The sequence below is a fragment of the Equus przewalskii genome, chromosome 26 (genome assembly GCF_037783145.1).
Source record: "Equus przewalskii isolate Varuska chromosome 26, EquPr2, whole genome shotgun sequence".
NCBI lineage: Eukaryota > Metazoa > Chordata > Mammalia > Perissodactyla > Equidae > Equus > Equus przewalskii.
In genome coordinates this window covers 10,604,420-10,629,047 of record NC_091856.1, presented here as the reverse complement: position 1 = coordinate 10,629,047, position 24,628 = coordinate 10,604,420, and the positions used below count along the sequence as shown (strand labels likewise).

Sequence of the window (24,628 nt, the reverse complement as noted above, 5' to 3'; positions counted from 1 at the left end):
AGAGCAGTTTCTCATCTACTCCTGATATAAATCTTCAGGTATATTTTTATCAGCTTAAGTTTTTAAACAAGCTCTGTGATATGTGAAAGCCATTAATTGGAGCCCAGGTGGCAAGTAGCTTGGGACATAAAATCTTCAGGACAATTGACCTTGGTCTGTACTAAAATATATGAAGATTTCTACTGAGGTCTTGGGCCTCCATCACCTTGACACAAGTAATTCTGTAACCAACTAACTGCTTTGGGTAACTCAAAGGAGGTTTCAAAAGCACTTAACTGTTTCTCTAAGTTTTTTTTTCAGTTACGTTAAGAGATGCAATCACCAACCACCCTGAACCGGTCCAAACCCCACCACAAGAGTGAAATTTGCATAGACTGGTCAAGTAGTGCCCAAAAGTTTGCTTTATTTTAATGTTAAGATCTAGCCCCAGGAGGAGCTTAAGACTTAATAGTATAACATGTGATATATGCAAAAGCATGTTTTCAGACTATGCCTGTGCAAGCTTAAACTCACCTCTACATGTGATGATGAAAGTTCTCTTTCAAATATTCATTCCCCATCTGAAATAAAAGGCACCTGCTTTTCCTTGTTTGGTGAGCCACAGATTTTGAAGTGATTCCCTGTGGTCTCCTTGTTTGCTGCAAATAAATTGTACCTTCTGTGACAACTACTTCTGGGGAAGGCTTTGATTTCAACTCACCAGAAGCAAACCCACTTTGGTTGGTAAAAATTTGATCTCAGAATCGCTCATGTTGCAGATCCATTGGCTAGATCAGATCCACCCAGATACTCTATTTATAATGATATCACAGTTTAATTCAAAATTTATAATTTACTTTACATTTGTTAGAAATCAGATCGTGACAAGGCATTTTTTACTTATTTTTATTTCCTCTGTTCTGTCTTACTAAAATAATTAGAAATATATCTTATAGGATTCCTGGGACCTCATTTATACCTGGTAATAAGAAAATGGAGTTTACCTTTGCTATACTATTTTGGAGCTAGAAATATTTTCTGTTTTCTGGAATCTGCTTGCTTGTGCTGCAAGGGACATCTTGAGTTTTAAGGAATGTAACACCTGGTTTTAAATAGTCCAATGCCATTTTGAGGCAACGATAAATTTTTCAAATAAAATTCTCTCATTTTACCTAATTTTTTTCTCAGCTCTTGAATATTCCACTGTAATAGTAAATATTGATGAGCTCTGCACCAACTATACCCTGGGGTAAAGATTTTTTCCTAATCTAGAATATCTATTGTAAACAGAGTAGGGTAGCACAAGAGGGAAAACACTAATATACTCAAAAGTAGTAGATGTTTGCAGAGCAGTAAGCTGGAAACAATCTTCCTTTCACAATAACTCACGTTTTGGGTCCACAAAAGACATTTGCTTCAATTCAAATAAATTTTGTGGTGTCTGATATTTTCTTAGGACTCTTCCAGGAACACATGATACGTTGCTGAAGAGAACAGGCAAACATTCTTGCCTTCTGAGGGCTTACTTACACCCTAGTCAGGGAGACAGAAAAAAATGTGAAAAAACTATTAACAATATTGAACGTCTGAGTGGAGTATCTGATGGTCGCATTAAGAAAACTAGAAAAGCTGGATAGTATGATCTTTTTTAGTGAATGAGATTGCTTCTGAGGAAGTCAGGATATGAGGAGATAAGATTCTGGAGAGAAGGGAAACTCATTTAAGTGAGCCAAACATTGCATGTTCCTCTTTTTTTCCTCTTTGGGGCATTTGCTGATTCTTCATTGGTGCCTGTTGGTAGGCTAGAAACTAGGCAGAGGAATGCTACTAAGAGGCAGAAAAGTGAGAATAGATTTTGATAATCTCATGGGTCTGGGAAGAAAAAGCTTGTATTTTGGACCTGTGAAGAGGTTGGCATTCCTAACTGAAGGGAGACCAAGGTCTTTAATTGAAGGGCAGTACAGATTAGTGATCCCAGCAGTTGTCATTGGTTCTCCAAATGAGGCATTTACTGATACTTAGGCTGCTCAGAGTAAGAGGTCTGGAAATTGAGCAAAAAGGGACTAGAGACATTAGGGGTGATAGTGAGATCAGCAGTCGCAAGTGCTTATGAGAAAAAAATTGAAGTCTGAGACCCATTAAGGAGAAAGCTCCCTCATAAATTCTGGGTTCTCATGTCAGACCCTAGAAGGATAAATCTGAAAAAAGAGATGACTATATTTTGGCTAAGCCCTACAAAATCTTAAATCCAAGTCTAAATTTTCTCCATCTCTCTTTTATATAAGTCAATCTCTCTTACCCCAATTTTCTATCAGAGGATAAAGTGAATTCTCTTAGTATAAATAAAACCTCATCCAGAGATTCTGCATCTTTTCATATACAATATCTGACATTTAATAAAAAAATTACCAAGCATACTAAGATACAGGATCAAGAGACAAAAAGAGACAATTGAAGACTCTTAGGTGATCCAAATATAGGAATTATCAGGCACAGATTTTTAAAATAACTGCTGTTAACATGTCCCTCAGCACACATAACAAGATGAGGCATTCACTGTAGAAAGGGAAATTATACAAAAAATCAAGTGGAAACTAGGGAGCTCAAAAATACAACTGGAATTAGGAACTAAATAGATGAATTTAGGCACAGATTAGACAACATTGAAAAAAAGCTTAGCAAACTGGAATATAGATCAGTAGAAAATATCCAGATTAACACGTGGAGAAGAAAAAGGAAGGAAAATACAGAAAAGACTGTAAGAGCTATATGAGATGTTGTAAAAGTCTAACATATGTATAACTGTACACTCAGAGGGAGAGGAGGAAGAGGAAATGAGGTAGAAAAGCAAATGGCTAATAGCAAATGATTTTCTCAAACCTATGAAAGACGTCAAACCACAAATCAGGGAAATCTACAATGTCAAGAAGGGTAAGTGAAAAGAGAGCCACACTTAGGAACCTCATTGTAAAATTTCAGAAACTGACAATAAAGATAAGTATAAAAAACAGTCACAGGAAGAAACAAAGACATTTCATCAAAGAGGCAGCAACAAAACTTAGAGTTGACTTTTTAACAGAAAAAATCAAATTAGATTATAAAGAACACCATTTTTAAAGTGTTTAAAGAAAATAACCACCAACCAATAATTATATACTCTGTGAAAATATCCTTCAAAAGTGAAAATAAAAATGCAAACATTTCCATATCCTTTCTTCCAACCACTCACCCCCTACCAACATATACATCACACATCTCTAGCAGACTTGCCTTGAAAGAAATTGTAAAGGGATAACCATTCAAGCAGGAAAAAATGAGATCAGATAGAAACAAATAATAAGGAGTAACAAGCATGGGGATGGATGAATATGTGGTTCAGTCTAAATGAACTTCAAGTCTACAAATAACAATCATAATGTCTTCAGCTTCTAAGCTATATGTAGAATTTTAACTTACATTACAAATAACACGAAAACTAAGAGTGGTTAAGTGGAATTAAAGGTTTAGCATTTTCTAGGAAGCGATAAAAGTATCAATATGTTATAACCTTACAGTCAAGGATATATATTTTTACCTCTATTGTTAGCATCTACCCCCCAAATAGTAAAAAAAGAATATAGGTAAATGGAGGGGAAATGACAGATTGCTCCAAAGAAAGCAAGAAAGGAAAGACAAAGGATAACAGAACATTTGGGACTAATAGAACACAAAAAGTAAAGTGTTAGATAAAAAACTCATATATGTCAGTATTTATAATAAATTGAGTAAAAGATGACAAGAATGCATGTTGTCAATGACAAATGACATAAATGAGAAAAAAATATCATCATTAACAAATGACACTTATGTGTACATAGGAAATCCAAATCGTCTAAATGTTTTTGGAATAAATAAGTGAATTTAGCAAGATTGCTGAATACAAGTTTATCATGGAAAATCATCCATATCAATAAAAAACGTAGAAAATGGAATTTAAAGCACAATTTATAATAGCATCACAAACATGCAAATATATGAATAAATGTAATATAATATGCGCAAGGCATTTATACAATAAAAACCCGTACACTACTGAGAGAAATTAAAGAAGCCCCAAATAAATGGAAGGCTGTTCTTTCCTAAAAGATTAGAAAATTCAATAATATAAAGATGTCAATTCTCTCTAAATTGACATGTAAACTCAAGGCAATCCCAATCAAAATTCTAGCAGGTATACCATGAAAATTGATAAGCAGATGCCAAAATATATGAATGCCAACACCAGCCAAGACATCCATAAAGAATAAAAAATTTAGAGGACCAAAAATCAAGATGTATTATAGAGGTATAGTTAATAAGTCAGTGTACTATTGGTGCAAGGATAGAAAAATAGACTAATGGAACAGAACAGTGGGACAAAAACAGATCCACACGTAAATGGTCAATTAGTTGGTCAAAAGTGACTCTGTAGTGCAGAGGGAAAGGGATCTTTTCAGTAAATCATGTTGAGTCAAATAGTATCCGCATAGTAAAAAATAAATCTTGACCTTTGCCTCATACTGTACACAAAAATTAATTTCAGATGGATTGTATTAATTCCATATCTCAATATGAAGGTAAACAATGTAAGCCTTCTAGAAAGTAAGGTAGGAAGCTTGTACTACTCTGGATATTCTCTTATGGATAAACATGGGATAGACAAATGAATAAAATTGTGATTCTTTTAGAAGAATAAAGGTCCAGGTGAGACAATGTTGCATAGGTAATGAAAGCATATTGCCACCTCAGTCTTACATTGCTACAATGATGCAGTAGAATAAACAACCATAAAATGTCAGTGGCATACCAAAATAAACATTTACTAAAGCCAACAAGATGCATCTTATCTTTGCTGGAGCCAGGAGATCTCAACAAGATATCCTTGTGTCTCAAATTATCTGTGAGTTGGCTTATTGATTGTTTCTGGGCTCACTCATTTGTCAGGGATTGACTGACTCCTGGTTTAGGTAGTATGGGCTTGGCTGTGGCAACTGGGACAACTCAGTTCTGCTAATGTGCATTTCATCCTCCAGTAGGCCAACTTGGACACATTCTCATCACAATAGCAGAGATGGAAGACAGAGGGCCAGCCTAATTATGCAAGTGAGTTACAAGTCTCTGCTTGCATTATGTTTGCTAAGGACCAGTGACCAAATCAAGTCACACGCAGAGGGCCAAAATAAGAGTAGATGGGGGGCTGGCTCCGTGGCCGAGTGGTTAAGTTCGCGCGCTCTGCTGCAGGCGGCCCAGTGTTTCGTTAGTTCGAATCCTGGGTGCGGACATGGCACTGCTCATCAGACCACGCTGAGGCAGCGTCCCACATGCCACAACTAGAAGAACTCACAACGAAGAATACACAACTATGTACCGGGGGAGCTTTGGGGAGAAAAAGGAAAAAATAAAAAAAATTAAAAAAAAAAGAAAAAAGAGTAGATGGGCCTAGGAAGGAGTGAATCGATCCAATTAATATACCATGACGGTATAAGATCACTTGGCTAATCAATAGTTAAACTCAGGTTCAATCCACAACACTTTTACTTTAAGTCCAGTACTCATTCCAATGCGTTGCTTCTTCAGTGATTATTATATAATCTTAATAAAAACAAAACTATTGGCTAGGAACTTAGTGTTTTCAAAGGGCATTTGATAGGAATAAAATATCTGATTGATCAATGCTTTTGCTTCACCGTGCAGCCATTTAAAAGCTCAGTAAGGATGTTATATCTTCTGTTACTCAGATAACAGAGATAATGGGAGAGATTTGTGAAAATAAATAGGCCACTTTAGAAGCTCAGAGGCCATATGGGAAGGCATTTCTACAATTCTATCAATTGCAATGTTTGCTGTGTAATTAAGGCAACCTACAGAAGGAACAGAATGCGCAAATCACCTCCTTCGCTTCTGCTTGCAAAAATGCTGCTCAAGAATCAGGCTTTTTAATGAGCCAAATGATCTGAAATAATTTAAAACGTTTTACCTATTTTTTTTTGTCCTGAATTAATGAATACAACTTGGAGATTCAGATCCTTGAGAACTGGAAACTTTCTCATTTTCTTTAACTTTGAGAATCACAACATTAAATTGTTAAGGGAGTTGCAAGGTCCCTAATAGCAACAGGAGACTTTCGTAAACTTAGTTCCAGGTATAACTTTTGGAAGTTTTTTGGACCAGATCATAGCTGGTGATTTGGCAGAATGAATCTTCATGTCATAATTTCTCTTCAGAAATTATTTTTGAATTTTTAATTAAAAGGAGCTATGTATGTTGAGACTTTGTGAGTCAGACAAGATTTGTGTTGATTTTTGCAAACCAAGAACATCCATATCCTTTTTCATTGCAGTCTTCTGAATAAAAATACCTGTGTACAACCAAGTTAAACATAGCTTTCATAGAATATGATCATAATTACAAAATTCATCATCTTTTACTATTTTGAGCACTGCACCAGACTCACAAGAAAGACTGTGCTGAACATAATTTTAACTGTAAACATTGACGCATACATTAACCAAGAAGGAAGATGCTCATCACATGTGAAGAGGTAAATGGGAGCAGACCTTGTTTATCTCTTTCTGCTTTCTCAGATTTACACAATTTATTGATGAGTCTCAGCTGGGTTAGGAAACCAGAATAGAGATATTTACCTTAAAAAGAAGTACCAGTTTGTAGGAAAAACACTGAACTGAAGAAATGAGTGTATAATATGGGATACAACTTTTGCCTGTAAGTTCCAGGTTTTCTCATTTACCTCAGACAAGTAATAAACCCCCTGTAGCATCTCTCAACTTTAAAATAAGAAGTTGCATCAGAAGTTCTCTGAGTTTATACTGGCTCTGATATTTAGAAAAGAAGGAATGGAATGTGTTGGAAAACATTTAATTACTTTAGCCCTGGAATCAGAAATTATTTCAGAAAAAGAGAAAGTATCTACATAAAATGACTTGTGATAGGTGAGACTCTGATGAAGAAGTAAGACAAGGGTAAGGGAATGATGGGGACTCAACCTGCGTGAGAAAAGGAGAGGGCTTCAGTGCTTTGTTTCTGAGAGGGAGGACGAGAGAGTGGTAAAGAGAAAAGAAAAGGGGAGGGCAAGAGAGGAGCGGGAGCTAGAGCAAGGACACTGGGTGCTGGGTGGGAATACCACTGGATGAACCCTCAGTGGAAGTGGTGGTGTGTTCTGACCAAAACGGACTTTGGTGATCAGAAACGTCCAACTTTCACCTTTCTGGAAATAATCAGTAAAGTGTTTCACCTTCACCCATAGATTGGGGGTTGAAATTTTAATAGATTAGGAAGAAGGTGTGAAGTTTTTTCTCTGAGCCAGAGAAGCAAACAGGCAACTATGGTTCTAGACAGCAGGGAGTTCAGGAAATCACAAATGCTTTGTGATTCTCTGAAATATTAGAGAGGCCGTGGAGTTGGGGTGGTGGAGGGAGAATTTAAAACAAGTGAATCTAGATCTCTGAGATCTGCACAAGATAGGAATTATCATCCTCCTTGAATAGACTGGACAACCAAGTTTCAAAAAGGACAAGTGATTTGCCTAATTTTGCACAGCAGTAAGTAGCCTGTCTGGATTTAGATACCAGATTTCACACTCTGAAGACAGTGCTGATTGTTTGGGAACCATTTCTATCTCCTTTAAGAGTATGAGTGATCATTGTCTTTTCCGCCTTCTCACTCTTCATCAAATATTTAAAGCTAAGAGCTCATCACCTTCTTTCTTAATTCACCTAATTCTTTAATGTCATAGATAAGATTGCAGATGTAGATGACAAATTGAGAATTCTTCCGGCTTTTATTTTGACACAGAAACCTATAGTGAAAATGTACTTATTTTTAACGTATCAAAAATGTACAATGTTGAAGGTAGCAATGTATTATAAAAAAATTTGAAATATAAGTTATTACTTTGCTAATGTTGTGGGGAACATGTTCTTGAGAAGCTCACAGTCCAATGGTGGGAGCAATAGCAATCTGCACATATGGGTATAGTTCACGTGTTACAATTGAGTAGCATAAGTATGTACAAAGAATGAAGCCGTAGTTAAGACTATGGCGTACAGTTCTGATGATTGGATAAAATATTCAAGAAAGACAAGATTGGTGCTGGGAAGGAGGGGCACTCCAGGTAGATAAACTGTAGATTAAAGACATAAACATATAAAATGCCATGGTAAGTATGAGGAACCACAAGCTCTTTGTTGTTCAGACCAGAGTGTGGAGGTGGAGTGTTGGGAGATGAGGTTGAGAAGTAGGCAACGATAAGAATGTGAAGCATATGTATTTGTGACTGATTTCATTTGAACTCTATTTTGTGAGACAGTGAGTGATCAATTGTGAGATATAGTGCAAGTATTTTGATTTGCATTATAAACTAGTTAGCATTGAAAATGATTTTCTTTCTAAGAAAGTATGGGTTCAAGATTATTCCATATTCAAAAATGCTTTCTTGGAGACAGAAATCAAATAGTGCTGTAGTGATTGGACTCTTGTAGATCTTCTATTTGTGTTTCTTACTGTGCAGCATATTCATCTGTTATCTTACATAATCTGCAACTATATGAATTGCAACCATATTGTTTCTAATTGCAGATTTTACAGTAAATTTTTCCGTGACCAGCAAAGCTACCCTGGTCCTTAACTTCAGTAGGTCCAAAGTGTTTTTTTATTGAGCCAGTTCTTAAAATGTCTCACTGAGAAGCACCCCCAACAAAGAGTTAGGATTCTTACTCTATGTTTGCCTAGTACCCTGGGGCATACTTATGTTATGGTAATTGATTAATACTTGTCTGGGTCTTGTATTTTATTGTGAGTTGCCTTTTATGTAAAGCAGCTCTAGATCTTCAGTGACTCATAGCATATTCAGTAAATGCTGGATACATGAATGAATAATTAATATGGTATTCCCCGATAATGATATTTTGAGTATCCCTAAAATGAATCTCTTGAATGTTGGTAGAGTTTACAATTTTAAATATCTACAATGTATACTTTTATTCACTACTACTAATGAACAAGGAGGAATAAAATGGTCAAGACAAACTTGACAGTCATTTCAAATTTTACTTTTCTGGGATTTTCCTACTACCCCAAAGTGGAAATAAGCAATTTTGTGCTGTGCTTGCTGATGTACTTAATCACCTTACTGGGTAATATGATTCTGATCTCTGTCACCATCCTGGATTCCCACCTACACACACCCATGTACTTCTTCCTCAGCAACCTCACCTTGCTGGACATCTGGTACACCTCTTCTGTGCTCACTCCAATGCTGGCAAACTTTGTTTCAGGGAAAAACACCATTTCATTCTCAAGATGTGCCACTCAGATGTACTTTTCTCTTGCTGTGGGCTCCACTGAGTGTGTGTTCCTGTCCATGATGGCATATGACAGGTATGTGGCCATCTGAAACCCCCTGAGATACTCCATCATCATCAACAAGAGGGTTTGTGTGCAGATTGCAGCTGTCTCCTGGGTAACAGGCTGCCTCACTGGCCTGGTGGAAACAGGGCAGTGCTGCATCAGTCTCTGTGGAAACAGCGTCATCAATCATTTCGCTTGTGAAATTCTAGCTGTCTTATGTAGTTCATGTAGACATTTCCAAGGTGCAGTTAATCATGCTGCTTATCAGTGTACTTCTTCCTATGCTGATGCTCCTCATTTGTATCTCTTATGCGTTCATTCTGTCCAACATCCTAAGAATCAGTTCAGTGGATGGTTGAGGCAAAGCTTTTTCAACATGTGCAGCCCAGCTAACTGTGGTGGTTTGGTTCTATGAGACAGCTCTCTGCATGTACCTGAAGCCCTTGGCTGTAGATTCACAGGAAATAGATAAATTTATGGCTTTGATGTATGATACATTAACCCCCATGTTCAATCCTATCATATATAGTCTATGCAACAAAGAGGTGAAAGTGGCTGTGAAGAAATTGCTGATTAGGCACCCTCTTTGTGCTCGTTTCATCCCTAGTAGCAAATAACATCAAGAAACATTTATCTAAGGGATGTTTAGTGGTCATTATACACCAGAACATTGGGATAATGGGGGAAGACACTCATTTTAAATGAGATGTGTGACTTCCTAAGTCTCTTCTTGACTGACCACTGAAAATCTAAGATAATATAAATTGTCTTTATGAGCATATCTGAAATCTTATACAAGTGGTTCTCCTGATGACAAAATTTAATTTTTGTTTTGGGTTATAGAGTGTTGAAGAGAAATGGAGGTACTCTGGACAATCAGACTGGAACAGCTTCAGGGCAGATGTGACTCAGCATGTCTGCTGCAGGCTGTGCATGCTCCCACCATAATGTAATTACCTTATGTAACCTGCACCTACATAATGTAAACATTGCCCATTGGCTGTATGCTGTTTTTGTCTAGTAATCATTTAAAAGTGGCCATAAGGGGAACTAGTGTGCTTGCCTCCACTGTCTGTCAGCCAGAGTGAAGTAAATAAAGGATACATCTGTCCTGCCATTGGCTGCTCGCATGTTCTTTCGACTCCCTGAGCCCCATAATTCAGCCCTCAGATGTTTCTCTCCTGCATACGTGTCAATATGATTTTAAGCATTGTAAGTGTACTGTTGAATATTTAAAATTGTGTACATTTAATGTACAAATGTAATAAATCAGTCAATTGTTTAGCTAATTTATGATTAACCTCTATTTTAGGCTGAATTGTGTCCCTCCCAAACTGTCATGTCGAAGCTCTAACCCCCTAGTACCTTAGAAAGTGTCTATATTTGGAGATATGGCCTTTAAGGAGGTGAACAAGTTAAAATGAGGCTGTTAGTGTGGGCCCTCATACAATCTGAGTTGTGGCATTATAAGAAGAGGAAAACTGGACATACACCAGGAATACACCAGATATACCACGGATGCTCACCCACAGAGGAAAAGGCACAGTGAGAAGGTGGCTATTTGCAAGCCAAGGAGAAGGCTTAGAAGAAATCAAACCTGCCAATACCTTTGTCTTGGATTTTCTAGCCTCCAGAACCATGAATAAATACATTTCTGTCTTTTAACCCACACAATCTCTGGTATTTTGTTATGGCAGCCCAAACAAACTAATACAATCACTTTTTCAACTTGATAAATGTAATGGAAATAATCACATATTCTGTAAATGTGTGGCTGTATTTTCCATGTGTGGACATATCTGTTCATGCAGATGGATACGTGCAATGTGAATGTCTATGTTCAAATGTGAAAGGTATGCACAAATATATCCTTAATAGAAGTAGGATGGAAGAGTGCCAGTCAGGAAAAGTAAATCAGAATTTAGTGATACATTGTTGGTCTTAGGATACTGACATTATTTTGTAAACTCAAAGAAGCCACAGGGTGTTTCAGTGAAACTATTATTACCCTTTTTTATTGTGATTTTCCCTGACACTTGGTTCCTTAAAATCAAGGGTATAAGTGAACCTGTTGCATTTAGAAAGAAAAGACATATCTATCATATAGAATTTATAATACCCCAAGATCAATAAAGTGGTATGAAATATATGAATATATCTTATTATATAAGCCACAGAATATAAGGAATTAAAAAATGTACACTCAGCAGCTTTCACAGTATTTGTATATCCCGTCTGAACTAGATGACTAAATGTGAGGTCGATTTGCAAAACTTATTTGTTGTTTATCATAGAGTTGTCACCAGAGTCTGTAGAATTGTTGTGATGGCTTGAACCCAGGTTGAGGGGTGCCCATTTGTGTAGAAGAAAAAGACAGAAGATGTTCTTGGGTTAACTTTACGCATGTGAGAAAATCATAGCAAAGATTTATCTAGTCTGTCCAAAGGTGACAACCTCATCCAGACAGCTGTTAAACTGGGGTTAATGGATTGACCTATCATTATCCAATGATAATCCTTGAAGGCAATGATCTATGGCCATTGGAAGAGTAATAGAAGGGTGAGAGAGTGGAGGTAATAGACAGAAGGGGAGTATACACAAGTATACATAAGTAATAGCTAATGCTCTGACTAGACTTAAGGCAGTTTTGAATTACAACTATTCATATTCACTCATCCTATCCTCATGCAGAGATTTCACCTTCACTGCCTGCATAAGGGCAGGATGAATCTGATCTAAGGTGAGGAGGGAGAAAGTATCCAAGAACAACAAGGCTCTATTTCTATATGTAGTCTTCCTAAGGAAAATTTCTATTCTTCTTAAAATGTCCTGTTATCTCTCCTCCAGTTTATTATCTCAACGAGGCCAGATTGTTAAGAATCTTTCACTACTGAGCTTTATTCTATAGAATATGGAAAATCAATGAAGATTTTTTTGCATTCCTGTGATGTTATCTGGTTAAGCTCTTAGGTTAGAAATACTGGGCTTGTGACAGTATAGAGGATTTATTCAGAATGGGAGCGGTGACTTAGGGGTCTTTTGCAACAGTGTCCGTAAAGGTGATGAAGACTTAAACAGAAAGGAATGGAATGAAGAAGATAGGATGAACAAGGAAATCAGAGGGTTGTAGGATTGGATTTGGGGATCTCTCAGATATGGACAGATAGTCATCAAAGATTACTCCAATAGTCTAAAGAAAGAACATACAAGGCAGCCATTGGTTGGATGAGAGGAGAAGCTTAAGGATGATGACTTCACAAAGATAAGGATGTACATTTGTTTTCTGGTGACTACTCATTGAAGGTCAGACTCCCATGTGGAGGCAGACTAGTACAGGCCAGGAGAGAAATCAGAGTTAAACCTACACATTGGGAAGTCCTTTGCACAGAGGTGAAAATAGAGCCCCAGGTGTGGATGATATTGTCTAGGGAGAAATTTAGGACAAATTTCTTTAAAATGGTTTGCTCTGTTTTCTAATAATTGGTCTGAGGTGTGGTATAGGGGAAAGAAGAATACAGTTGGGATCTGGAGGAAAGAATTCTAATTTGCTTTTTCTATACAAGCTGAGTGATCTTAGGCAATTTCTTACACATCTAGTCTAATTTTGTCTTCTTTGAAATTGATAAAATTTATTTAATATTTTTATAATTTTAATATGCTTATGATTGTTATTTAAGAATTCTTACTTGCTAATTCCAAAAGACCACCTGTCAATCAGCTAGAGAGATGGGATTATCACTTTGATACAATCCATTTTTGATTTTTTTTTCTGACTAGACTCTAGCTTCAGTTATTTTGAATTTTCCTGTATTTCAATTAAATTGAGAAGCATTTATCAGTGTATTACAAGGCTAGGCTTATCACCCTGGCAGTACTTATGGATATAAGCATAAAGTACACCATGGTCTCTCTCTCTCTTCCAGCTTTACTCCATAGCCACCCATACTAGAATATACTAAACAAAATTCCCTTTGGCGAAAACAGATAGGTGAGTAGGATTTAAATTTCTGCCTCTAACCTAGATGAAGTAACAGAGATCAGATTTGCCTTTCTACCTGAAACAATAAAAATAAAACAGAACTAATACATGAACAACTAATTTTAAGACATTGGAAATCAAGCAACATAGGACAATGATTTCTGAGAGATGAGAAACAAATGAAGTGAGCCCTATAATTCTCCCAGCTTACTTCCTTGAGTGAGTTTCCAGGTAAGAAGATAGAGAGAAGGAACCATGTGGAGTCTCGCTGAGTTTAGAGGATGGAGTTGAGAGGCCAGGGAGAGCACAGCAGCTAGTTTTCAAGAACAAAATACCAGGGGGGAGGAGGAAGCTACAGAAAGAAGAGCTCTTGAGATCCAAGGGGGATGTCCCTCGAGTCCTCAACTGAGTACTAATCAGCACAGGTGTGTGAGGAAACTAACTGGGCCTGGGAAAGAGTCACTCGAGAGGATTAGAGGGAATGATTTTCAGAGCTCATACAAGGCCTGGAATCTTAGCACACCTTACACCCTAAAAAAGACATGTTATACAACCTAAATAGAAAACAGTTTTTATTTGTTTATCATACTTCAATAAAACTAAAAGAGAGGAAGTCTATTTAAAAAGAAAAACAGACACAGAACTGATACTGATAGAATTACTAGACAAGGCATTAAAAATTATTCTAACTACATACCATACATTCAAGAAGATAGAGAAAAATTAAAGCACGTTATTTAAGATATAGAAGATTACATTTAGAGATAGAGAAATAAATATAAAATATAAGATCTAGAAATGAAAAATACATGTAAATAAATATACCCAATATACATTGGGTGAAATTAAAATAATTGGGCACTACAAAGAAAAGATTGATGAATTTGGAATCACAGCAATAGTAACTCTTCAAAATGAAACACAGAGGAAAAAAGACTGAAAAAGTGAACACATCATTAATTGCTGGGAGACAAATTTAAGTGGTCTGGTATACATGTAATTGGACTCCGAAAAGGAAAAGCATTGGCAGAATAATATTTAAAGAAAGAAATAATGGATGGAACTTTTCTAAATTTGATGAAAATAAACATACAGACACAAGAAGCTCAACGACCAAAGAATAACAAACGAGAAAAAAACCCCACCAAGGCACATCATAATCATGTTGCTTAAAATCAGAAAAAAAGATAGATTAAGTTCTTGAAAGATTCTTTGTTCTTCTCTAAAACAACAGGACTTCCCCTTGGACAGTGCGAGGCAGAGACAATGGAGCAGGATCATTAAAGTACTGAAAGCAAAACAACTGTCAATCTAGAATTCTATATCCATGTACATTCCTATCAAAATTAAGATTTTTCCCTTCACCATTTCTGGAATCAGCCCTGGTTCCTTTTAGTGATAAACTGCATTTGGAAATCAAGATCAGATACTAGATGTACAATTACTATTAGCATATCACTGCCAGTAGGCATATCTGCAGAATAAATATATGGTTTTATATGTATGTATGAACATGTGTATATACACACACATATATAAACATTTACATCCATATTAATTTATATGCATATACCTGTATCTAGCCATCATTTATATTTATCTTTCTATATGTACATGTACATCACTCTATATATCTCTATATATTGAAAACCATGAGTTCACACTAACTCCAATTCTGATGCAACACCACAGGTTTTGTTCTAGTTTTCACCCTTTCCACAATTGTAGCTCCTTCTCTGACAGTGAGAAATCTGTGTCACCGACACAGTTGATCATTTTCCTCTCCTCAAGTGTGCCCTTCTCACTCAAGTTGGTCTTTCTTCAGGGACTCCCTTTTACACCTCTCTCAGCCTTAGACGTCCATGATCTAAATCATTCCCCTGTGGACACCTTCCTCACCTATTCAGGCACTAACAACTTATGCCAGGCCACCTGCCCCACTCTTTCCTTTGGCTAGTCGACATTTTCTTTATCCTGCTGTGTTCTAATATGTTCTTCTGGGTAGTCTTCCTTTGCAGATTTGCCCTCAACTGGTGCTGGTGTCTACACATTTCTCTTGTATATATGCCCTTTTCATCCTGCTTGTATTCTGACAACCTGAGCTGAGCCATTCCCTGTGTAGATGTCCTCTTCATTCTGCTCGGTTCTGGCAACTTGAACTGGGCTTCCCTTCAACATTGACGTTTCACTTACTCCAGTCAAGCTCCAAAGCACCATGCTGGCCTGAACAACCAAGGATGCCTTCCTGAACCATATTGAGTTACTAAATCTTTTGCTGGGTGACCCTTGAGTAGAGATGCTCTCCTCATCCAGTTCAGGCTATGACCATGAACCAGGTGGCTCAACTATATACCAAACAAATGTATATGAAATGATATTATACAAAAAGAATGCAGCTGTGTATTATTACTCACTAGCAATTTCAAGGGGATTTTTTGAAAGGAAAATATTTAAAATGAGACTATTTCTTCTGAAAGTGAAATTGTCAGTGTTCTTTAAGAATTTATACAATTGGTGTATTTTTCTCGGTGATGGCTTATTAGAAAATGATATACACTGATATGATTTTTGTTTTACCTAACTCAAATGACCTCTTCCGTATATTTTATTCAATCTTTTTCCTGCCCTTGTTTTTCCATAAATTTAAAATTAGCTGGTGGTTTACCAAAAGCATTTGGATTTGTCACTTGGTGTATGAAATATTACATAAATTAAAGTTCACTTATCTCCATGTATTATGTCAAGTACTTTGACTATATCTTATTATCCTTTTATAATTTTAATTAGCTAATTAATTCAACAGTTAATTATGGCTACTTTTTAAAATTAACTTGACATTGAACTTCATATAGAGAAAATTGAGTTCTGCCATTGGGGAGATTTCAGAAGCTAACAAATGATTACAGTGTAAAAGGAAAATTGCTATAATGAACATAAAGTTCCAGGCAGCATAAAAGATGGAAGAAATAACTCTGGGTAAATTTTAGAAGGATTTCCAGGAAATATAACACTTGAATTATCTTTAATGAGGTTGCAGGATGTTACCATAGAAGGACAGATATGATAATGAGATTGAAGTGGCATAAGCTCTTGTCCTTAGGTGTGAAAGAACTTGATACTTTTGGATAACTACATGGTGAGTGGAGCTCAGCATGTACTAAGGATTTGGGAGAAACATGGAGGGGGAAGAAGAAGGGGAAATATGTACCTGAAAATAAGGTTGAGGCCAGCTCAAGTTCCTGGGTGAAAAAAAAAAATCAATAATAAGCAAACAGAAAAACACAAACTCAAATAGTTCTCTCAAAAAGGGAACTGAAAAATACTTAAGTAGACATATGAACTGGACTTTCTTGGAAAAGCATAACTTCAATTTTTTTATTTCTAAAAGTTTACTCTCACTTCTTAGTCTAGCTGTCTTTACATTTTCATAACAGTCAATTTCAAAAAAGATAAAGTTAGATTAGTATGTGGAAGTTTCTCTCTAACTCTTAAACTCTGTGATTCTATGTATCACTTTTATTTCTTTTGTTCTCTTTATATTAAAAACTTTGCCTCCAAAATATGATCTTATTTTGTGCATGAACTCCAAGATGTAAGTTTCTATCTTTTCCTCCAGAACCAGTGTCTAGTCATCAATTTTCTCATAGCTGCATACACCTTCGTATTCCTCAGGCTGTAGACCATAGGATTGAGCACGGGTGTGACTACTCCATAGAACAGGGTAATCAGTTTTTCGAAAGCAGAGTCTTTGGACTTTGGCTTCAGATACATGAAGCGGATTGTCTCATAGAACATAATCACCACTGTTACATGGGCTGAGCAGGTGGAAAAGGCCTTTTTTCTCCCTTCTGCTGAATTGATTCTTAGGACAGTGGAAAGGATGAAAATGTAGGAGATACAAATCAACAGTAATGGAGAAAACAAAAATATTACACTACGCAGCATTATAGTAATCTCATTCAAGGAAATATCTGTACAAGCCAGCTTGACAAAGGCCAATATTTCACAAACAAAATGATTAATGACATTTTTTTTTCCCACAGAAAGGCAACCGTACTCCGAGAATAGTTTTTGTTAATGAGTTGAGAAAGCCCAATCCCCAGGAGAGAGCTGCCATCTGAATACAAAGGGCCCTGCTCATGATGATGAGGTATCTCAGAGGGTTGCAGATGGCCACGTAATGGTCATATGTTACCACTGCTCGGAGCACACACTCTGTGGACCCCATTGCGTAGGACACAGACATCTGAACAACACATCTAGTGGAGATGTATTTTCTTTTTTTTGGATAGAAAGTGTATCAGTGTCGTGGGGATAGAGGAGGATGTGTACCAAATATCTAGGAAGGAAAGATTACCAAAGAAAATGTATGTGAGTATGTGGAGGTGGGAATCCAGGAGAGTTAGGATGATCAAGGTGCTATTCCCTAGGAGGGTCACCAGGTACGTCACCAAACACATTGCAAAAAGGAGCTTTTCAGCTCTTGCGTACTCAGAAAGTCCCTGCAGAATGAACTCAATCTCTGTCCAATTGGTCCTTTCCATTTATGTTTTCATATCTGGAGTAATTCAGAAGAGAAAATTGGATGTGAATGTAAGGAGTACATACAGTATTATCATATGAAGAGGGGGATGACTGGAGTAGGAGGGGCAACAAGCATGTCAGCACTAGTTGGAGTGGTGGTCACCACTGTGAGTTTAGCTTTTGAAGTTACTCTTCTAGCTCGTGAGGCAGGAGATAATAATAATAATTATTATTATTAGAAGACAAGTAATAATTACATTGGTGGCTTATTAAATATGATCTTCCGTATTCCATTTCCTGAGGTTGTGATGCTCAAGTTCTGGGGCAGGGAAAAACTATTTGCATTTTTAACAAGCATCTGTAATTTCCCATTCAGTTGACCCACAGACCACTTTGAGTCTCATTGTTTTGGAGAGACAATGCTTAATCTGTTAAAAAACCAAACATCTATTTATTTGATTTTATACCATGCCCATCATTAACAATATCATTGATTTAGGGTTTTACAATTTACAAATATGTTCACACATATTATTGATTTTATATTCTCTATAATTCTCTGAGTAAGATGAATTTCATAGAGGTAAAATATGTATAAAAACACAGTAGGTGAACGAACTACTATTCCAATGTGCATTTTCTGACTTTAAATCCCCCATTTTTTAAGACTACATGCTTATTGCTCTCCCAAAATTATGCATTTTGTCTAAGGAATGGGCATCAGGCATCGTTTTTTAATAATACCATCCAGGCACTTCTAATGTGCAACTGAGGAAGAGAACCATCCATCTCATGGAGTGCTCCCAAATTTTAGTATGCATATGTATCACCTGGAGAATCTTTGTAAAAGATTCTGAATCAGTGGATCTGAAGTGGTTTATAAGAGCTGCATTATTCCAGTGTTCCTGGATGCTGTTTATCTACAGAACACATGTGAATAGCAACGCCTTTTAGACCATCTCTCTCAGATAAAATTGGAGAGTGCCATTGGTTCTTCCATTGTGTGTAGGATAGTAATTGAACAATAGACAGTGCAAAACTGAACATTCTGCTGAGACTTGGAGGTGAGACCTCTGTTTAAGTATATTACAATAGTTTTGTGTTTAGATTTTAGATATTCGTGTCCAAATTACATACAGAAGAGCCTGCTTTTTATTTCTATCTATATGAAAGTCATTCCTTTTCAAATTGTTTAATTTGCAATTTGGGTCAATATTTTCCAAAAAAAGAGAATTTAAAGTCAGTTCAAGCATCTTAGTGGAGCATGGAGCAAACAGGTTTACTTTGAAAAAATGTGGAGTAAATATTAGTAGTTAATCTTCTTTATAGTAAGTAAATCAAAGAACATAATTCTGAATATACCTCTCCATTCTCATGGTATTCTACCCAGCCTTAAGGTATTTCTAGAGGAAAAAATGATTGATCCAATGGATGAGTTTCTACTTAGTATTTTCAAACAATGGCTGTGCTTCTGGTGTAGGATTTGCCATTTCTCTCTGTCACAGTTATTGGTCAACGGCTTCTGTTACTTTCTATGAAACTTCAGTTTACAATGGCGAGACAATTTAATTAGCATAATAGAATATATATATGTATATATCTGTTGGTTATGGAGATGAGGACTCTCTTCCAATTCAAGCTTCATCCTACTTTGTAGGCATACATTCCAAAGAGGGTAGGAAGAGGTGGGTAGGCCAGGATATACTTCTACTTGGTATTAAGATTTGGAATTTGATTGACTGTAGGGGCACATATCACCCTACTCAATCTGGGAATAACATTCTGATAGAGGCTTTGAAGGAGCGTCAGTTGTCCAGGGTCTCTGATGAAGTTTTTGCAGGGATGATGTGAATCAGGTCAAACTCCTTTTCTTTTCTTTTCTAGGAACATCTCCTAAAAGCTGATTCCTATTTGGAAATTTCTTCCAGAGAATAATTATGATGTGCATTTGGTATTTTAACAGATCTGAGATAGATGCTGCAAAAAAAAATTCAGTTATAAAAATTTATAGCAGAAACCACCAATCTGCTTTAATGCTTTCAAATGGGGAAAAAATGGATAATGGACAGTATAGAGGAAATTATTTTCATTACTCTTGCAATGCTGGTGTAACTTTCAAGGAACAATCAACAAACTCTCTATTAAACAGTGTTGTGCCTGGAATTTTTTTCTCCATTTAAGTTTACTTTCTGTAAATGGATTCCAAGAATCTGGGAATAAGGGAATGAAGATTTTAAGATTCTTCATAGTTTTTAATAAATACTTTCCAGTGTACCTGTATATTGGATAATTCTATAATTACTAGATCTCTGTCATTACTGGATATTATCTTTTAAAACAGTATTTCATTCTTGGCTAATTCTAGGGAAATTGTTAAATAATCACAGCACATTAACTTGATGGGCCATTTTGCACCTATTAACATCGCATTTGTGAGGAATTTGTATTAACATAAGAATGATTTTTAAATTATCTTAAAATGCTTAAGTGAAGGCAAAAAAAAATAATAGTTGCCACATTGTTTGCAAAACCAAAAGAATAAAACCTAGGCAGAATAGAAATAATGGAATGAAATATCCAAAACATTAATGATTATCTTAGAGACCTTTTTTCTACTTTTCTGAATTACCCAAATTCTAAAATAACTATGCATAAAGCAAAAACCACAGTAAAAAAAGAGAAAATCCCTGAAGTAGGTGTCCAATTATGTTAGGAAGATTAATTCAGAGTAAGAAATGGGAAAACAATTTAAATAGGAGAGCGATTGTATTAGGTGTCTAGAGACCACACACCGAGGCTGAGTTGTACTGGTGTGCCTGTCAGTTATCCATAGGAACCCACTATTTCTGATGGACCTAGAACACTTATAATACCTATTCTCAAAAGCTTCCAGGTCACAGTGTTTATTGTTTTCAGGAGGTACACCAAGATAAAGAACTTGAGTTCTTGACTTAATCATATGGTCTCGAAAGAGATTGCAAACCATTGATGCCTAGAACAGAATTGTCACCAGAAGATGAAAGTCTTATTTTTTAACACTCTAAACTGGCCTGAATCCTAGTCATCCTCTAATTCCTGTCTTCCAACTCCTGGTCTTTTATAAGAAATAAATACTCTATGGCTCAATGCTCCGAGACTTCATCTGGGTACTATTTTCATGTTTTAACAGACCTAAGGAAAATCTGTTACTTCTTTACTTAAAAATCACTTTTTATCCAAGCCAGAAGTGAAGCTCTTTAACTTTCTATAGTATTGGGCTTTGTTTTGTTTTATTAACTTAGCTACTTGAAGATCTAATATAAAGTATTTAAAGCACTAAGTACTTAGTACTTAAAGTATTAAGGTTTTTCAATGAAAAACACAAGGCATCTGTTCTCTAAATTCTCACTAGAGGAAATAATCCTATATCCTCTCCAGCTCTTTTAAAAGATCGATTAAGACAATTGATTTGTACAAAGAGCAATCCGCTTGGTTGATAGATTGAAAGATTGATAGATTTTATAAAATCTAATCTTCAATCTACTATGAGGAAAGATGTATTATTTTAGCCCACTATGAGAAGAGTTATTGACAACATGTGTGGTCCTAGTATCCTACTATGTATTAGGTACTTCATATAATTTTAATCATTTAATCATCAAAATAACCCAAATGTTACTATGAGTTTTTTACCTATAAGAAAATTAATATGAAATTTCAAAGGTTTAAGTACCATTTTCAATATCTTATAGTTGGTAAATACTAGAACTATGATTTAAACCCTTATCTTTATGATTCCTAGACCCCCATTTGTACTACTGTATTACTATGTCTACTAGTTTGTAAAATTTTTCATAAAGCCACAATTGAATATGATGCACTAAACTTTCATCAAGGATTCGTATGATAAACATACATGTAAAAATGTGTTTACCTCTTTTGAAAAAACTGGAGACATAGATTGTCTTCCACTTGTGAAGACATTATCCACAATAATGAATTCAAATGAGAAATATGCCCCAAATTCCTTTTGGGTGCAGTTGGAGACTTAAGGTCCAGGGTAGTGTTACCTGATTTATTATATAAATGAGAATATTTTTTCCCTTGCTTAGCTGCCTGAGGCTCAGACTAACACTCAGTCATAATTACTTCTGCTTACCGTTACATATTTTTTAATTTCTTTTCTTTTTTTTTTTTTAGGAAGATTAGCCCTGAGCTAACTACTGCCAATCCTCCTCTTTTTGCTGAGGTAGACTGGCCCTGAGCTAACATCCATGCCCATCTTCCTCCACTTTATATGTGGGACGCCTACCACAGCATGGCTTTTGCCAAGTGGTGCCATGTCCGCACCCAGGATCCGAACCAGCGAATGCTGCCCAGAAGCTGAACATTTGAACTTCACTGCTGCACCACCGGGCGACCCCTTATTTTTCTATTTCTAATCCAATTTTTACCATAAACACCTTTAATTACAGTTTCTTCAAAACCTTATTTGGCAGAGTTTATGTGTGAATTATAAAGAGCTAATCACCATGAGCTCTCTCTCCAGATAATTTTTACCAAAGATTTTGGTGAAACAGATAATTAAATGCATTAGCCATTAGCCTATTGTTTATAAGGGTCTGTTGCATTGCAAACGACTTTCTTTTCCTCATTAGTATCTTTCACGGACTATTTTGGAATTAAAAAAGATTATAATATCCTTGTCTTGGAGACGATACTGGATTTTTGTATTTCTTCCTTCATATAGAAAAGTATATATACATGCATACGTATTTTTGAAATCCCACCAGCAATGATCACCTCAACTCAAATATCATTATATTTATTGATAGGATGTTTTTCTTCCGAAATAATTTTAATAAAAATTTCTCTCTTTCTCCTACCTCTTGACTGGGTTTTAAAATCATTCACACCATTTCATTCTATTAAGTAATAGAAAAATTCCTAGGAATTTGGATTTCATTTGCATTTTTCAGATGAGACCAGAAGATTCTCAACTGGAAAGATGGTTGCTCCTCCTTCCTAAAAGGAAACATGGGAAAGAACAGACACAATCAGAGAATTTGTCTGTATGTGAATCTTCTTAAGAGGGTTTCAAGAAAATAAAACATACTAAAAATAAAGATCAATGATGCAACTCCAGTTTCCCATGATTTTTCCTAAAGTTGACATTTACTCCAGAGAGAGTCAACCTTTTTGGGAAGTCAAGTTCACACTCATTTTTACAAACTTCTTTGATCCCTAAGGTTGTGAGTCAGAGACTCAGGATTCCCTAGAGATAAAGTCCCTGACTTCTGCACATTCCAAAGACCCAATTATCTTGACTTAAAGAAAACCTTCCCCAGCCATACATTTCTCGGAAATTCATACTTTCACTGAATATGTCTGTAATGTATAGCCTCAACATAAGTTTGGGCTGGAATCAGAATATGCGTAAAAGTTCTCAGAAATGTTAAACTTTCTCCCCAATTTTTTTTCTTTTTATTCCAGAAATAATACCAGATCAATCCTAATAAAATCCTACGTAAGTCATTCCACCTCTTTAGACTATTTTTATGATTCATATTCTTATTAATTCTATACCACACAAAAACCAATTTTTCTTTATACCAATATAATTATAGTATAGTTAATTTTCAAGTAGTATTTGCCGCTTTATATCAATAACTTTCTGTGATTTTTCGTAGTTTTTGTTATATTCCCTTTTAATGTTTGAAGACTGTTTCATTCAATAATTCCATACGGTGGAATCACTATAATCTGGCCTGTGATTTTAATATTATTGGAAATTTTAATTTGTTTCTAATTTTTTGAGAGTTTGTTATAATGACCATTGACATCCACGCATCAGACTATCTAATCTGCTTTTCCTTCTCCTGGAAATAACTTAAGGTAAATCTCTAGAGATAGGATCATAGAAAGAAAGGATGTGAATGGAGAATTCTTAGTACACATACAAAGCTATTTTTTCAAACTTACTTTATACTGCTAAACTGAAGTAAATGCACAAACCATTTTTCATATATTTTCTAGAACTTGAGAAGGTGTTTATTCTTTTCTCTTTGCATAAAACATGATTTAGTTTTAGTTTTTCATTTCTATGATTGCTAGTTAAATTGAACATTTCCTCTATGTTTATGTATTTATTTTTTCTTTTGTTGTCCATCCGCATCCTTTGTTTACCTCTCACTTGGTATTTTGACAGATTTCCTCTTGATTTGTATGAACTCTTAATTGATTAACACTTTGCTCTTCAAATTTTCTGCACTTTTCCAACTTATGATTTTTCTACTCATTATAGACATGACATTTTAATTTTCATTGAGGTAAGATTTTCATATGATTCCTGAAAAAATATGAATGGAATTTTTTTCTCTGAATGGATTTTTTTTTGTTTCATCCAAATGATAACTATGTGGTTATATGTCTCAGACATGGAACAGATTGGTATTTTAAAAATATTAACTAATTTTTCCAAAATATTTTATTAAAAATGCATCACTCTCTTTCCTCCTTATTCATCTGCCAATTATTTACTGAGTACTTGTTACAAGCCAGGGATTATGGTCAACATTGAGATCAACTCGGACATAATTGACAGAAAAATTTACGTTCAAAAATTTTAAAGATAAACATGAGAAGCATTATATTATACGGCATAAAAATTTGACCTTTATCCATCATTTATATCTTCTAATGCTTGACATAGGTCATAAACAATTTTTCACATATCATCAAATACTCAGGGAACATATGTTTATAATGGCTGTATATTATCCT

At 35.7% G+C, this 24,628-nt stretch overlaps 1 pseudogene; it reads right to left on the bottom strand.

Annotated features, from left to right (window-relative positions):
* Positions 1-16,942: 16,942 nt before the first annotated feature.
* On the bottom strand, positions 16,943-17,886 carry LOC103540818 (olfactory receptor 13D1-like; annotated as a pseudogene).
* Positions 17,887-24,628: the final 6,742 nt, after the last annotated feature.